The sequence below is a fragment of the Pristiophorus japonicus genome, chromosome 6 (assembly GCF_044704955.1).
Source record: "Pristiophorus japonicus isolate sPriJap1 chromosome 6, sPriJap1.hap1, whole genome shotgun sequence".
Taxonomy (NCBI): domain Eukaryota; kingdom Metazoa; phylum Chordata; class Chondrichthyes; family Pristiophoridae; genus Pristiophorus; species Pristiophorus japonicus.
In genome coordinates this window covers 202,642,875-202,659,372 of record NC_091982.1, presented here as the reverse complement: position 1 = coordinate 202,659,372, position 16,498 = coordinate 202,642,875, and positions in this window count along the sequence as shown.

The window sequence follows — 16,498 nt, the reverse complement described above, 5'->3', positions numbered from 1 at the left end:
TGAGGCGCAAAACCACACAACGTTAGCAACGTTACATGGTGAGATTCGTAGCGCTGGCGCGTAGCCAGGGCCCTCCCCTTCATTAAAGGGGAGGGCCAAGCTGTCAACTCTGCGGGCGGGAAACGGGGCCATTGTTGGACCACCAGAGAGCAGGGTGCTGTGACAGCAGTCCGCCACACAAGTGAAGTGCCAGGCTGCAAGATCGCAGCACGGACCCCGTGATCTACAAACAAGAAGGCTGTAAGTCGACCATTTTTTACCTGCCGCACTTCCTCTTTAATTTCCGCCCCATGAATGGCCTACAGCTTCACGGGGCGCGACCGAATTTTTGTTCCAGGATGAAAATGGGTCACTGCGCACGGTGATGATATTGTCATCGGCGGCGCAACGGTGCATAGCACTACCGGTAATAGTGGGGCGCTACCAGTTACCGCCACCACTAAACACCGGCGGAATTTCGGCGAGTCGGTAATGGCGCAAATGCCCCGAATTGTTTTCCCTATGTCTTATACTTCCTAACAATGTGCTTCTCCTAATATCCCCTGCACTCCACTCCCACCCTCAGCTTCCAATAGGAGGAGGAAGTGAGTTGGTTGACGGGTGAGTATCAATGTCTGTCCCAGGAATGTATTTGGCTAGTTCATTCATGTGCCAAGTCAACAGGTTGCCCTGCAAATACAGGCACCATTGGAATTGGTGCTGGACTTGTATCCTCTATAATAATTTAAAAAGGTTGGCTGGGAGGAACAGATATAGCTTTGTCCTAAGAGGCATCGCCATGATCTGTGAGAACTCCCAATATTCCACTGCTGCAGGACACTCTCTTACTGTGGCTAGGGATGTATGGGAGATAAGTGAACTGGTAGATTGAGATTGCTGAAACCATGTGTTCCTTCCATACATGGTGAACCTAGACAAGGCAGACAGTAGTCTGCAACCCAAGGTCTCAAGGCCACAAATACAATAGTGTTCATTTACTGTTACTTCCATTCATACTGTCTGGTGCTGCTACTTTTTGCAAATTGCACTCCCTTTTTGAAAGAACTACTCTTCTCCGCAAGACCTCCTTCAGCACAAGCTGTGCCACTGCATGTAACAGTTCTCACCCTAGAAATTTATCTCCCTCAGTTGCAGGATAGCTTTGAAGGCTATAAGCTGCTCTTTAACAGCTCCTGAGCTCTGAATATTTATCTCAATGAGTTAATCTTGTACTATATTGCAGAAGTCAGCTTCTCGCTCTATGGGTACATGCATTTCAGTGGAGCAATACTTCTTCCAAAATGATGATCTGCTGTCCCAGCGTCAGTGCTCTGGAAGCACATAATCTGTCCCAATACAAAGTAATTTCTTGTTGACGAATCGGCAGTAGTGATATGTAACAGATGTGATTCAGATGGGACAGCAATGCATCATTTTGGAAAAAGTACTGCTCCACTGAACTCTTGTATAATTCAATTGGTTTTATGAAAAAAAACTACTTTTAAAATTATTTCTAGATGACAAACCAAACCATAGCTCAGTGGGCACACAATCAACCCCTTCCATTCTCCTCCCACCCCCCCATTACTTACCTGAAGGCTGCTGTCATTGAGGCAAGCAACCCAAATTGGATCAATCGACGTGGGTATGCTGTCTCTGGGCAAGCACTGGCATCTCGTCCTAATTATTCAGATGAGACCAGAGGCCCAATTTCGCTCCCTGATGCCAGTTTGCTGTGCAAATGAATTTCTGCCCCAATATCTCTTGCTCATCAAAGAGAAAGTCAAAACAATTAGAGGAAACCGTTCGCCATTGGGTCAGTTTGTTTACATTTAAACATTCGCCACTATTTCCTGCGATGCCTCTCCTATGCTAATGTACATTCCTCCACTATAGCGTCAGTAAATGAGAAGAAAGGCACCTCTCCAATTAAAATGTGTTCCCAACATCAAGTAAAAGTTTTCAATACTTCTGCTGTCTCTATCACTGGTACATGTGTCAAAGTGCTCCGATTCCACCATTACATTTGATTCTAATTTGTCTGCAACAATCCCAGACAAGTTCAGTAGACCTTTCTATCTCTTCTGTCTCCTCTTATAAATATCTCTCCATGTTAGATCCAGGAGACAGTCAGAAGAAAAAGAATTGGGAACATGACAAGAACAAAAACAATCCAACATTAGTACTTTTGCTTCAATTCTCGAGATCACTGATGCTATAAAGGAAAAAGCTCGTGAAGCCGAATCACATCTGTTACATATCACTATTGCCCATTCATCAACAAGAAATTACTTTATATTGGGATCAACAAAATACAAATTAACATCAGTTGTGTGACAACATATAACATTTAAACAGAAGAGGCATGCAGTGGTACTTGTATTTAATATAGTAGCAAAGTAATTCAATTTAACACGATGGTTATGCTTTTGTTGCTCTCTACAAGGTTAGATATAACAGCATCATTGGATGTTGCCAGATATGGAAAGCATTCATAATGACCTAAAATACAAGAAATCCTATAAACCAGAAGTATCTTTCCAAAAAACTATCCTGGTATGTGGTGAAAAAGAAACACATTTTTAATTGGGGAAAATAATTTATCAAAATCTTCTTACCAACTCATTGGCCAAGGGTACTAACATCAATTTAATGGCCCAGGATTTGCAGTAAGTAATAACGGCAAACATAGAAACATAGAAACATAGAAAATAGGTGCAGGAGCAGGCCATTCAGCCCTTCTAGCCTGCACCGCCATTCAATGTGTTCATGGCTGAACATGAAACTTCAGTACCCCCTTCCTGCTTTCTCGCCATAACCCTTGATCCCCGAGTAGTAAGGACTTCATCTAACTCCCTTTTGAATATATTTAGTGAATTGGCCTCAACTACTTTCTGTGGTAGAGAATTCCACAGGTTCACCACTCTCTGGGTGAAGAAGTTTCTCCTCATCTCGGTCCTAAATGGCTTACCCCTTATCCTCAGACTGTGACCCCTGGTTCTGGACTTCCCCAACATTGGGAACATTCTTTCTGCATCTAACCTGTCTAAACCCGTCAGAATTTTAAACGTTTCTATGAGGTCCCCTCTCATTCTTCTGAACTCCAGTGAATACAAGCCCAGTTGACGCTTGCTGTTATTGCCCCTTTGAAACTTCAGGATTTAGCGCATGCGCATCCTAACACGGAAATTCTGAAATTGTGGTCAGTCAGGCACTGCTCCGACACTGGTTGCACCCCCGCACCCCACTCACACACAGCCGGCGATCAGTGTAAGCAGAATAATCAGTGAAACTGACGGAAACTTGGGGCCTGAGTTTGGTGAAACCTAAGTTCCGCCCCAGTACCGTCCAAAGGACCGCTAAGATCCTGATGGTTCTTTGGGCGAAAGTTTCATGGAAAAATGTGGGAAAGACGGCCCAGTGGCAAAAATGGGCCTTGCACACTGATTCTGGGCAGCAGCAGGCGGTAGCTCCCATTCTGTTGGCAAATGCAATCCTTGGCAAAGTACCGCCGAGGATTGAGTCGGGCCCAGGGAGGGGGGAACTGATGAAATAAAAACATTTCAAAACAAAAAAAAACACCAGAAATCCTTCAGGGGACCCCATTGACCTAAATCCCTGTAAAAGAAATAAAGAAAAGAAGTGGACTAACCTTTTTTTGCAGGTCTTCATACTTACCATTGAAGTCAGACCTGCCTCCACGCGGAGGTCTTTTCCTCTGCTGGAGCGGAGGACCGTCCGGACCAAACTGGCAATGCAGCGGGCGGGAGGACTCTTGTGGGGATTGCACACTGGCATACGCCAACGGACGGTACCCAGCAGCCTTTTCTCCCCACCGGAGGGGAGAGCATCCAGAAACCAGGAATTCCACCAATTTTGGCCCCTTGGGCTTTTTCGCGATGATGTCGCTGTTAAATACCCCATTAAAAGTTAGACCTTGTTGGATTAGGTATAACTGGGATATTAACAGCATATTGACTGCTAAACAACCATTATGGCCCTGAAAAAATAATTTTAATTTTGCAGACTGTCAAATTTATCCACTTTAATAAAAATTACAAATTTTAAGAAATTAGAAAAAAATGCTTCAAAGTTTGTTGATTTTTATTTCAGGTTTATCTTTTCCTCATGTGAGAGCCCAATCTTTGTTTTGCTCTATACAGCATTTTTTAAAAGTCAGAATAAAAGGAGCTTGTTTACTTCCTGGTTCCCGGTCTGTGCGAATTCTGCATTGTGATTGGCTGCTTAGACAGCTTGTTGATGTCACAACAGCTTGTGCGATGGATTCGCCACTACACTCCAGTGATCTAAATTGAATGTCTGGAAAGCTGAACTTCTAGCCGCAGAGATCGCAAGATCATTGTAAGAAGTTTTCTTCGGGGCCAACGGCGATCGCCTTTGTTTCTCCGCTGTTCGCAAATTATGGGCCATTATTCGATCAAATTTCCTGTCCACTGCACCGAAGAAACCTGAAGCAACTGTAATGGCCACCAGAATTGGGACTGGACCGCTGTTGTCCAACCAACAAGAAGGCCTCTAATGCTGATCTTTTGCATTTAAAGAGAAAGGACTTACCTTGGAAACCTGGGTCTTTGGTGCTTACCCTTCTCTTATTCTCTGATGAAAGAGGAGCTGGTCACAGGCATAATTCTTTTGGGCACTCCTTAAAACAGGCACTCTTCTGCTGCTAAGGAAGGAAAATGAGATGGTAAGGGTGGCAACAACTTCGCCCATCTCATTTTTATGTCTACCCTTTGCCTGTGCCCTCAGGGAATGCATTGGAAATGTGCAGACCGAGTAAAGGGACAGAGAGCCTGTATCATTGATCACTGCCACCTTTTCCTCTCCTTTATATCTGAGAACTGAGCGATCCCCAGTCACGTTGGACAGGAAAATTGCTCCAATTAAATGTAATGCTTCCGCTCAGTTTAAAATTCAAAAAACTATAATTTTCATCGGATCAAATCGGTGATAGCCAACAGTGAAGGGTGGATTGGTGCATTTTAGCATCAACATGTGCTGAGTATATGTTTTGTGGAGAAATTACAATCATAGCCCCTTTGGGACTATCCCGGATCAGGCGTACTTCTCAGGTGTTCACTCTCTACTTAAGGTTGAGGTCGTCAAATCCTAAAGACAATGAATGGTTCTGAAGGTCTGGTCTATCCCTCCCCAAAGGAAAGAGACAACCCGAGAATGTTACCATCCTCCAGATAGCACTTTTTAGCAAGTTTCAGCCAGATTATAATGTCTCGGATAGTGTAAGGGTCCGGGGGTCTCTCCTCAGTAATGTACCTCTTCACCAAATGAGTGTACGGTGATGTGGTTCACGAGTTAGTGATACAGAAGACTATAAGAGACAATTCCAAAATATACAGAGGTTTATTAAAGAACCAATCTGCAATATACAGCTGGTGAGACAGTCAATCACAACGTTAGCAGTGCTTTAAAAAATGTGAAAAAAATCTTATTTCTAGTAGAGAATCTAACTTTTAAATCTAAATTTTGTTACAGTATTACAGTTCTTAAAATTGTATAAGCAGGATAACCATCAATTATCAAGGTAGCATTTACCTTAAATCCCTGAGTGGTAGAAGACGATATAGCTGGCACGATGCTTCTGCCCTGCTCTGATAGTTAAGAGATGCTTAAGCGAGTCTAAGCGGGTCTAAGCGCATTTAAAAAACCTCATCCGAGCTCTCAATATTTATACATTTCTCAGTTATTTTTCATCCTACCTGAAAGCATTTCTTGTTGATCAAGTTAATCAACGCTAGTTATATTTTAGCTGACTTTTGCATCCAGCTAACCACTGTGTCAACATATGACCATTGTGAGGTTAGAAAGGCAGACATTGATGCGGAGATTCAGCATTGCCTCCAGTGTGCCAGTGCAGCCTTCGGCCATCTGAGGAAAAGAGTGTTTGAAGACCAGGCCCTCAAATCTACCACCAAGCTTATGGTCTACAGCGCTGTAGTAATACCTACCCTCCTATATGGATCTGAGGCATGGACGATGTATAGAAGGCACCTCAAGTCGCTGGAGATATATCACCAACGATGTCTCCGCAAGATCCTGCAAATCCCCTGGGAGGACAGGCGCACCGATATCAGTGTCCTCGTCCAGGCTAACATCCCCAGTATTGAAGCACTGACCACACTCGATCAGCTTCGCTGGGCAGGCCACATAGTTCGCATGCCAGATACGAGACTCCCTAAGCAAATGCTTTATGCGGAGCTCCTTCACGGTAAACGAGCTAAAGGTGGGCAGCGGAAACGTTATAAGGACACCCTCAAAGCCTCCCTGGTAAAGTGCGACATCACCACTGACACTTGGGAGACCCTCGCCGAAGACCGCCCTAGGTGGAGAAAGTGCATCTGGGAGGGCGTTGAGCTCTTTGAGTCTCAACGCAAAGAGCATGAAGAGGTCAAGTACAGGCAGCGGAAGGAGCGTGCGGAAAACCAGCCCCACCCATCCCTTTCCTCGACGAATGTCTGTCCCACTTGTAACAGGGTCTGTGGCTCTCATATCGGACTGTTCAGCCATCAAAGAACACACTTTGGGAGTGGAAGCAAGTCTTCCTCGATTCCAAGGGACTGCCTATGACCATCTATGGTCAAAGGGCAGATGCCATTTGTTTATGTGGTGGTTACTTGACTGTTGTTACAACATGTGCCCCATTTTAAGAAGTTATAGAATAACTATCCAGGGTCACAAGAATTGGTCTTGTTTATATGATAGGTACTTCAAATTTAGTCAATTCAGCTGAACTAACTACTGTTCCAACAATTGTTGATTGTCAGATTACCAAGCTATGGTGAAAGGGCAGCTGCTCCTTATTTATGCGGTGGGCACTCCAAATTAGTCAATTCAGCTGACTGCTATTTCAACAATTGTCTTATTTTAAGAAGTTATAAATTAACTTATCCAGGGTTGGCCCCTCAAGGCTAGAATTCCTTCAAAGCTAGAATTCCTTCACACCCCCTCTTGAGCAACATGACCGTGAGCAACAAGGGCAGGACTTGGTCAATATTTATCAAACAAGGTTTCAAGTGTACATCGAACAATATTAATATCACAAGATTTACAATAGTCTAAGCATGTGCTGCATCAATGTTCCTCTAAATCATTCCAAGGCCAATGTTTTGCCTTATTGGACAGAATTTTGAAGAATAATGGGTACTTTTTCATATAATTAGTGGAACAACATGTAATTAGAATGTCCAATTGGTAGATGTAATGTTCTTTAGAGGTGAGTCATTCAGGTGAATCAAGGAAACGTTGCGGTGTCTTTTGAGCTGGCTGAAGCTTGACAGGCTGAGCAATGTCCCATAAGATCAACAATTGATAGCTGAATCCGGTCGATAAGGTGTCGGATTCAACCGAGGTGCAGTGGTGGAAGATCTGATTTGAACGTCCGTGTGTAGACTTACAAAATCAATTTACGTTAGAAAGGGTAAATCGTGATGCAGAGCAGAAGACCCTGCTCATTCAAATGCCTCCACCATACTTTCCAAGGACCCTTATATGGGATTAAAGGAGTGCAGTGGCGGTGCTTGCAAGTTGTGATTCTTTAATCAAAGTTTTTGCATCCCTTGGATTGGATGCCAAATTAGTTCAATCTTTGGAATCAATATGAAAGTTATAATACAAAAGTAAAAATACTGTGGATGCTGGAATCTGAAACAAATACATAAAATGCTGGAAATCTCAGCAGGTTAGGCAGCATTTGTGGAGGGAGAGGTCATTATTTCAGAACCAAGATGAGGATCACGATCCCAATCACAATGAATACTGGAATGATGTATGAGAAGACACCAAAAATACTTCCAAATACTCCTGAGACAGCATCAGTGACCCAATCAATAGTAGATTTAGTAACTGAAGCTAACCCTGGTATTGCCTCTATAATACCTTGACCAAGAGCATTAAGCCAATCTAGGGCTTGCCAAATATTATCCAATTCAATTTGCAACAGAAAGTGTTGTGTCCTTTTAATAGTATCCTCGACTGAGTAATTGGTAAACGTAAGAATTAGTTTCATGCTCCGTAACTGACTAAGTTTGCTAAGTTTGATAGGTGCATACATAATATTTGGGGCATAGGAATTCTTAGATCTAGAGGATTTAACGTATTGGAGAGTGTGTCCACAACAGATGACATCTGTACAGGGTGTTATCATCCAAGTGCTTGTGTCCAGTCCACAGTTGGAATATTTGGAAGCTGTAATGACTTCATAGGATACATTCCCCAAAGAGAAATGTTGCCAGTAATTCGGTCTAACTGGTGCAAAGGTGATAGGACAGTTTGCCCTATCGGAACATTTTCCACATTTCTTAAATTTTTCCCGTTTATTACAGATAAGGAATCTCTGATTAGTGCATTCCTCAGCATGAAGGAAATTATATATCATGGAGGTGGAATTGAAAATGGAATTAGGCTCCAAGTGTGAACGGGCCATCTGGCCATATGGATGTTGAACCGTTACCAAGGTCCGAATGCTCTGCGGTCTTAATAAGGCCTAATTTAAGGATTTTCCACTGTTTGTAATAGATCTCTGTCTGTTTTAGCAATGGGATTGTAATGAGGATATCCAGTCTCCATTTGAGAGATTCAGTGAGCCAAACAGTATCTCCGAGTAGGGTTCTCTCGGTGGGAAGGGAACTAATATTGTAAAGCATGGCATGAGACATGAGTCTAGCAAGGGCTTTCTCTCTTATGGTATTGAGTCTGTGATCATTGTGGAAAGGAGTTCTATACCATGACCAATTAACCTGATTAGACTGGAGTTTTAAAAGGGACATGTAGAGAGGAGCTCTTGGTGGGTAGTTCAAAGGCCTGTTACTATAAGCGATTTCTGGAGCTTAACGAAATCCGCAATCTTCTTAAGGCTGTGATCTTGATCGCTGTTCCATTGGTCCAGTGTGAGGACAGATTCTGCTAGTAGCAGAGAAGACTGTTGGAGCAAGAGGGTGTTCACCGATTTCTTGCAACGTCAGGAAGAATCACTTGATTTGATAAAGTCCACAAAAGACGGATTTAAAGGTACAACTGCTCTATAAACATCTGATTGGTATATCGGGAGAGAGGTATTATCAAACTGTTCCTCAAATGATGATGAACCATTAGAGAGGTAAGGTTTGATAGCTTCTGCTCAATTCTGAATCGATAAGGTTCTGTTGGCATGAACCAATATTTTTTGTAGTTTACTCTTGACTATATCCCAGCCGACGTCCGTACACCAGGAGTAAAGTGAATAAACTCTGATGCCAGAATATTCTGAAGTGTCCTGGGTAAAAGTGTCATTGGGAACTTGATTATCTTTTTAACAGGCGTATGCTCCGTTGGAGGATAACTTTGAAATACAAAGAAGATTCCTTCCTCCGTGTTTTCCCTTGTGCCATCGTACTTGACCAAGGTCATAGTGAATGGATCCGTCACACTCATTACCACCCATCCAGATGTGAGTCAATTTAAACCTAGAAAAGTGTATGATCTCCTCACGTCTGTAGGAAATCGCATATTGTGAGGTTTTTAAGTAATAAGACATTTCTGGGATTTCACATGTATTGTCTGCGCCCAGAAGATTTTTAACAAGGAATACCATTGGAATTCCAATCTTGGGGCAGGCAAGATCCATCAAGGCGATACATGTTGTTTGGTGAATTGGGATTTTTTATCGTCAACGCGCATTTGATTGATCTCATCCATGCCGTCATAGCCCCAGATATTCTTAAAGGAGTTAGAATAAAATTTTGAGGAGATGAAGTAGAAGGGACATATTGCCGAATAGGTGAAGTGGATCCAATACAATAATTCCACATCATTCCCTATAGGAATATGTCTGTGTCTGTGAATATGGCGTAGTCGTGGGGAAAGCAGTGATCGAGATGTAGGTGGGGGTGTTTTCCAATCCTGTCGGTGAGGATATCTTTTCTGCTTACCCCAATCAACGAAGTAGCAGTGTCCCACCTGCTCAAAACATTGCTCATGTTTTGTTTTTTCACCAGAATCTCCAGCTGACTCCAGCCCTATAGAAGGCCCAACGCGGTGGCAGTCGGGAGGTGCGTGGAGAAGCGTGAGTCCGTGGTCGGCGAGAGGCCTATAAAAGGCCAACGCGGCGGCAGTCGGGAGGTGCGTGGAGAGGCGTGAGTCCGGGATCGGCGAGAGACCTATAAAGGCCCAGCTTGTGCAGCTACAGGGAGAGGGCAAAAAAGAAGTAGAAAGAAATAGAAAGGTGACGTCACAGCCAAGGGGGGAAGTGATTGGCTGGTGATTGGTAAGTAGTTTTTCTTTTTTCTCTTCTATATCAGTGAATAATTTTTAGCACTGTTATTGCCAATTTAAGTGTATTTAAGGGTTAAGTCATTGTAGGAGAGCTCGGACACGTGTTATGCTCCTCCTGTACTATGTGGGAAATCAGGGACACCTCCAGTGTCCCTGACAACTACCTGTGCGGAAAGTGTATCTGCCTCCAGCTCCTGACGAACCGCGTTGCGGAACTGGAGCTGCAGGTGGATTCACTCTGGAGCATGCACGATGCTGAGAGTGACGTGAATAGCATGATTAGTGAGTTGGTCTTACCGCAGGTAAAGGGTACACAGCCAGATAGGGAATGGAAGACCAACAGGAAGAGCACTGCAAGGAAGGTACTGCAGGGATCCCCTGCAGTCATCCCCCTGCAAAACAGATACACCGCTTTGGGTACTGTTGAGGTGGATGACTCATCAGGGGGGAGCAGCAGCAGCCAAGTTCATGGCACTGTGGCTGGCTCTGCTGCACAGGAGGGCAAGAAAAAGAGTGGGAGAGCGATAGTGATAGGGGATTCAATTGTAAGGGGAATACATTGGCGTTTCTGCGGCCGCAACCGAGACTCCAGGATGGTATGTTGCCTCCCTGGTGCAAGGGTCAAGGATGTCTCGGAGCGGGTGCAGGACATTCTGAAAAGGGAGGGTGAACAGCCAGTTGTCGAGGTGCATATAGGTACCAATGATATAGGTAAAAAATGGGATGAGGTCCTACGAGGCGAATTAGGGAGCTAGGAGCTAAATTAAAAAGTAGGACCTCAAAAGTAGGAATCTCAGGATTGCTACCAGTGCCACGTGCTAGTCAGAGTAGGAATCGCAGGATAGCTCAGATGAATATGTGGCTTGAGGAGTGGTGCAGAAGGGAGGGATTCAAATTCCTGGGACATTGGAACCAGTTCTGGGGGAGGTGGGACCAGTACAAACCAGACGGTCTGCACCTGGGCAGGACCGGAACCAATATCCTAGGGGGAGTGTTTGCTAGTGCTGTTGGGGAGGAGTTAAACTAATATGGCAGGGGGATGGGAACCTATGCAGGGAGACAGAGGGAAATAAAAAGAAGGCAGAAGCAAAATATAGAAAGGAGAATAGTAAAAGTGGAGGGCAGAGAAACCCAAGGCAAAAAACAAAAAGGGCCTCATTACAGCAAAATTCTAAAGGGTCAAAGTGTGTTAAAAAGGCAAGCCTGAAGGCTCTGTGCCTCAATGCAAGGAGTATTTGGAATAAGGTGAATGAATTAACTGCGCAGATAGCAGTTAACAGATACGATGTGATTGGCATCACGGAGACATGGCTCCAGGGGGACCAAAGCTGGGAACTCAACATCTAAGGGTAGTCAGCATTTAGGAAGGATAGACAGAAAGGAAAAGGAGGTGGGGTGGCGTTGCTGGTTAAAGAGGAAATGAATGCAATTGTTCGGAAAGACATTAGCCTGGATGAAGTGGAATCGGTATGGGTGGAGCTGCAGAATTCCAAAGGGCAGAAAACGCTAATGGGTGTTGTGTATAGACCACCAAATAGTAGTAGTGAGGTTGGGGACAGCATCAAACAAGAAATAAGGGATGTGTGCAATAAAGGTACAGCAGTAATCATGGGCGACTTTAATCTACACATTGATTGGGCTAACCTAACTGGTAGCAATGCAGTGGAGGAGGATTTCCTGGAGTGTATTAGGTATGGTTTTCGAGACCAATATGTCGAGTAACCAACCAAGAGCTGGCCATCCTAGACTGGGTATTGTGTAATGAGAAGGGACTAATTAGCAATCTTGTTGTGCGAGGCCCCTTGGGGAAAAGTGACCATAATATGGTAGAATTCCTTATTAAGATGGAGAGTGACAAAGTTAATTCGGAAACTAGGGTCCTGAACTTAAGGAAAGGTGACTTCGACGGTATGAGGCGTGAATTGGCTCGAATAGTCTGGCAAACGGTACTAAAAGGGTTGACGGTGGATAGGCAATGGCAAACATTTAAAGATCACATGGATGAACTTCAGCAAATGTACATCCCTGTCTGGAGTAAAAATAAAACTGGGAAGGTGGCTCAACCATGGCTAACAAAGGAAATTACGGATAGTGTTAAAGCCAAGGAAGAGGCGTATAAATTGGCTAGAAAAAGCAACAAACCTGAGGACTGGGAGAAATTTAGAATTCAACAGAGGAGGACAAAGGGTTTAATTAGGAGGGGGAAAATAGAGTACGAGAGGAAGCTTGCAGGGAATATAAAAACTGACTGCAAAAGCTTCTATAAATATGTGAAGAGAAAAAGATTAGTGAAGACAAATGTCGGTCCCTTGCAGTCGGATTCAGGTGAAATTATAATGGGGAACAAAGAAATGGCAGACCAATTGAACCAATACTTCGGTTCTGTCTTCACGAAGGAAGATACAAATAACCTTCCAAAAGTACTAGGGGACAGTGGGTCTAGTGAGAAGGAGGAACTGAAGGATATCCTTATTAGGCGGGAAATTTGTTAGGGAAATTGATGGGATTGAAGGCCGATAAATCCCTGGGGCCTGATAGTCTGCATCCCAGAGTGCTCAAGGAAATGGCCCTAGAAATAGTGAATGCATTGGTGATCATTTTCCAACAGTCTATCGACTCTGGATCAGTTCCCATGGACTGGAGGGTAGCTAATGTAACACCACTTTTTAAAAAAGGAGGGAGAGAGAAAACGGGTAATTATAGACCAGTTACTTGACATCAGTCGTAGGGTAAATGTTGGAATCGATCATGAAGGACAAAAAAGCAGCGCATTTGGAAAGCGGTGACGGGATCGGATCAAGTCAGCATGGATTTATGAAAGGGAAATCATGCTTGACGAATCTTCTGGAATTTTTTGAGGATGTAACTAGCAGAATGGACAAGGGAGAACCAGTGGATGTGGTGTATTTGGACTTTCAGAAGGCTTTTGAGAAGGTCCTGCACAAGAGGTTGTTGTGCAAAGTCAAAGTACATGGTATTGGGGGTAATATACTGACGTGGATAGGGAACTGGTTGGCAGACAAGATGCAGAGAGTCGGGATAAATGGGTCCTTTTCAGAATGGCAGGCAGTGACTAGTGGAGTGCCACAGGGCTCAGTGCTGGGTCCCCAGCTCTTTACAATATATATTAATGATTTGGATGAAGGAATAGAGTGTAATATCTCCAAGTTTGCAGATGACACTAAACTGGGTGGCGGTGTGAGCTGTGAGGAGGACGCTAAGAGGCTGCAGGGTGACTTGGACAGATTAGGTGAGTGTGCAAATGCATGGCAGATGCAGTATAATGTGGATAAATGTGAGGTTATCCATTTTGGGGGCAAAAACATGAAGGCAGAATATTATCTGAATGGTGGCAGACTAGGAAAAGGGGAGGAACAACGAGACCTGGGTGTCATGGTTCATCAGTCACTGAAAATGTGCACGCAGGTACAGCAGGCGGTGAAGAAGGCAAATTGTATGTTGGCCTTCATAGCTAGGGGATTTGAATATAGAAGCAGGGAGGTCTTACTGCAGTGGTACAGGGCCTTAGTGAAGCCTCACCTGGAATATTGTGTTCAGTTTTGGTCTCCTAGCCTGAGGAAGGATGTTCTTGCAATTGAGAGCGTGCAGCGAAGGTTCACCAGACTGATTCCAGGGATGGCTGGGCTATCATATGAGGAGAGACTGGATCAACTGGGCCTTTATTCACTGGAGCTTAGAAGGATGAGAGGGGATCTCATAGAAACATATAAGATTCTGAAGGGACTGGACAGGTTAGATGCGGGAAGAATGTTCCCGATGTTGGGGAAGTCCAGAACCAGGGGACATAGTCTTAGGATAAGGGGTAGGCCATTTCGGACTGAGATGAGGAGAAACTTCTTCACTCAGAGAGTTGTTAACCTGTGGAATTCCCTGCTGCAGAGAGTTGTTGATGCCAGTTCACTGGATATATTCAAGAGGGAGTTAGATATGGCTCTTATGTTTAAGGGGATCAAGGGGTCTGGAGAGAAAGCAGGCAAGTGGTACTGAAGGAATGATCAGCCATGATCTTATTGAATGGCGGTGCAGGCTCGAAGGGCCGAATGGCCTACTCCTGCACCTATTTTTCTATGTTTCTATGAAAGGCTGGGTTTTCTCTTTGAAGGTTCCTCATGGTTGCTTTGAATCTTCTAACTCGTTTATTTTCCTTTTGAACTGATTTAATTTCAAGAGTCTTAGCTAATTTTGTGGTGTCCAACTTGACTTGAGTGGGCTGATAAATAGAGCCATATGATAATACAAGTAGTTAAGGTTGAGGTTGAGGTATTGAAATGATGCCAAAAGGAAGTCGGACCTTGGTCATTATGAATTGTTGTCGAACGACGCTTTCTAGAAACAGTTGTCGAATTTGCGGTAGAGTTAGCACTGCTGTCATAGGAAGAATAGTCTTGAAACAAGTCTTCAGTCTCTCTAGTTTGGATGTAGGCCCCATATTTAAACACAGTCCATAGGGTGGTAATTAATCCTACAAGTAGAAGGATAAACAAAACTAAAGTTAAACAACAGCACTTCAGCTTTTTTTTTGGTCGAGGGTAAGTCTTGTCATCAGGAGACTTTGGTTTTCTTTTTCTTCTTACGGGCCTTGCCAGAAGCTTGGTTGATTCTTTCTCCAACTGCAGTGTTTTATTCCTTCATCGTAGTATCTTGTTGGACTTTACCCATTTCGGTTGTGGTTTTTAGCAAAACCAATTTCTGAGGCGTTGCCAAGCACCAGCACTGTCTGGCTGACCATTGTCAGTAGTTCGATCACATCTGCTTCCAGTTTCATGCTCCAAGACAGTGTATGACTGCACCTTGTGCTGTTCCTCCAAACACTCTTTTCCTCAGATGGCCGAAGGATGTGCTGGCGCACTGGAGGCGATGCTGAATCGCCGCATCAACGTCTGCCTTTGTTGATAGGAGGCTCTGGAGATATGGGAAACGGTCCACATTGTCCAGGGCCGCACCGTGGATCTTGATGATTGGAGGGCAGTGCTGTGCGGTGGTGTCAGGCTGGTGGAGGATCTTTGTCTTACGGATGTTAAGCGTAAGGCCCAAGTCTGAAGAAAAGAGTGTTTGAAGACCAAGCCCTCAAATCTACCACCAAACTCATGATCTACAAGGCTGTAGTAATACTTGCCCTCCTGTATGGATCTGAGGCATGGACGATATAGAGAAGGCACCTCAAATCGCTGGAGATATATCACCAACGATGTCTCCACAAGATCCTGCAAATCCCCTGGGAGGACAGGCGCACCAACATCAGTGTCCTCGACCAGGCTAACATTCCCAGTATTAAAGCACAGACCACACTCGATCAGCTTCGCTGGGCAGGCCACATAATACGCATGCCAGATACGAGACTCTCTAAGCAAATGCTTTATGCGGAGCTCCTTCATGGTAAACGAGCCAAAGGAGGACAGCGGAAACGTTATAGGGACACCCTCAAAGCCTCGTTGGTAAAGTGCGACATCACCACTGACACCTGGGAGACCCTGGCCGCAGACCACCCAAGGTGGAGAAAGTCCATCCGGGAGGGCGTTGAGCTCTTCGAGTCTCGGCACAAAGAGTATGGAGAGGCCAAGCGCAGGCAGCGGAAGGAGCGCGCAGCAAACCAGCCCCACCCACCCCTTCCCTCAACGAATGTCTGTCCCACCTGTAACAGGGTCTGTGGCTCTCATATCGGACTGTTCAGCCATCAAAGAACTCACTTTGGGAATGGAAGCAAGTCCTCCTCGATTCCGAGGGACTGCCTATGATTGATGATTGTTCCTCCATTCTGGTATACCTCAGGACACCTCTTCCGATTGTCTATAATGTGTCCCCTAAAACTCCATAGTATCTAATATATGGAGTTGAGATGCATACACCACTTACCCATGGTTCTTTTATTGTCTCGACACTCTCTGACTCCTTGACCCGACAGCAACAGTTAGATTTAAAACAAGAAGTAACAGATGAGAGGTTTGCTTGCCATTCAGCTGATTAGTGTGTATTTCTACAATTCTTTCATTAATAACTGAACATATTTGAACAGGTTTTTCCCACTTAGGCCTTAAACCAGGAATTTGCTCGAACTTCTTTTCCTGTACCCATTCCCCTGCTAGGGGTTGCCATGCTTTGTCGGTCAATTGTTTTTGCCTATTTTTATCCCTTATCCTCTGGTCAATCTTATGTATCTCATCTGTTACTTCTTGTTTTAAATCTAACTGTTGCTGTCGGGTCAAGGAGTCAG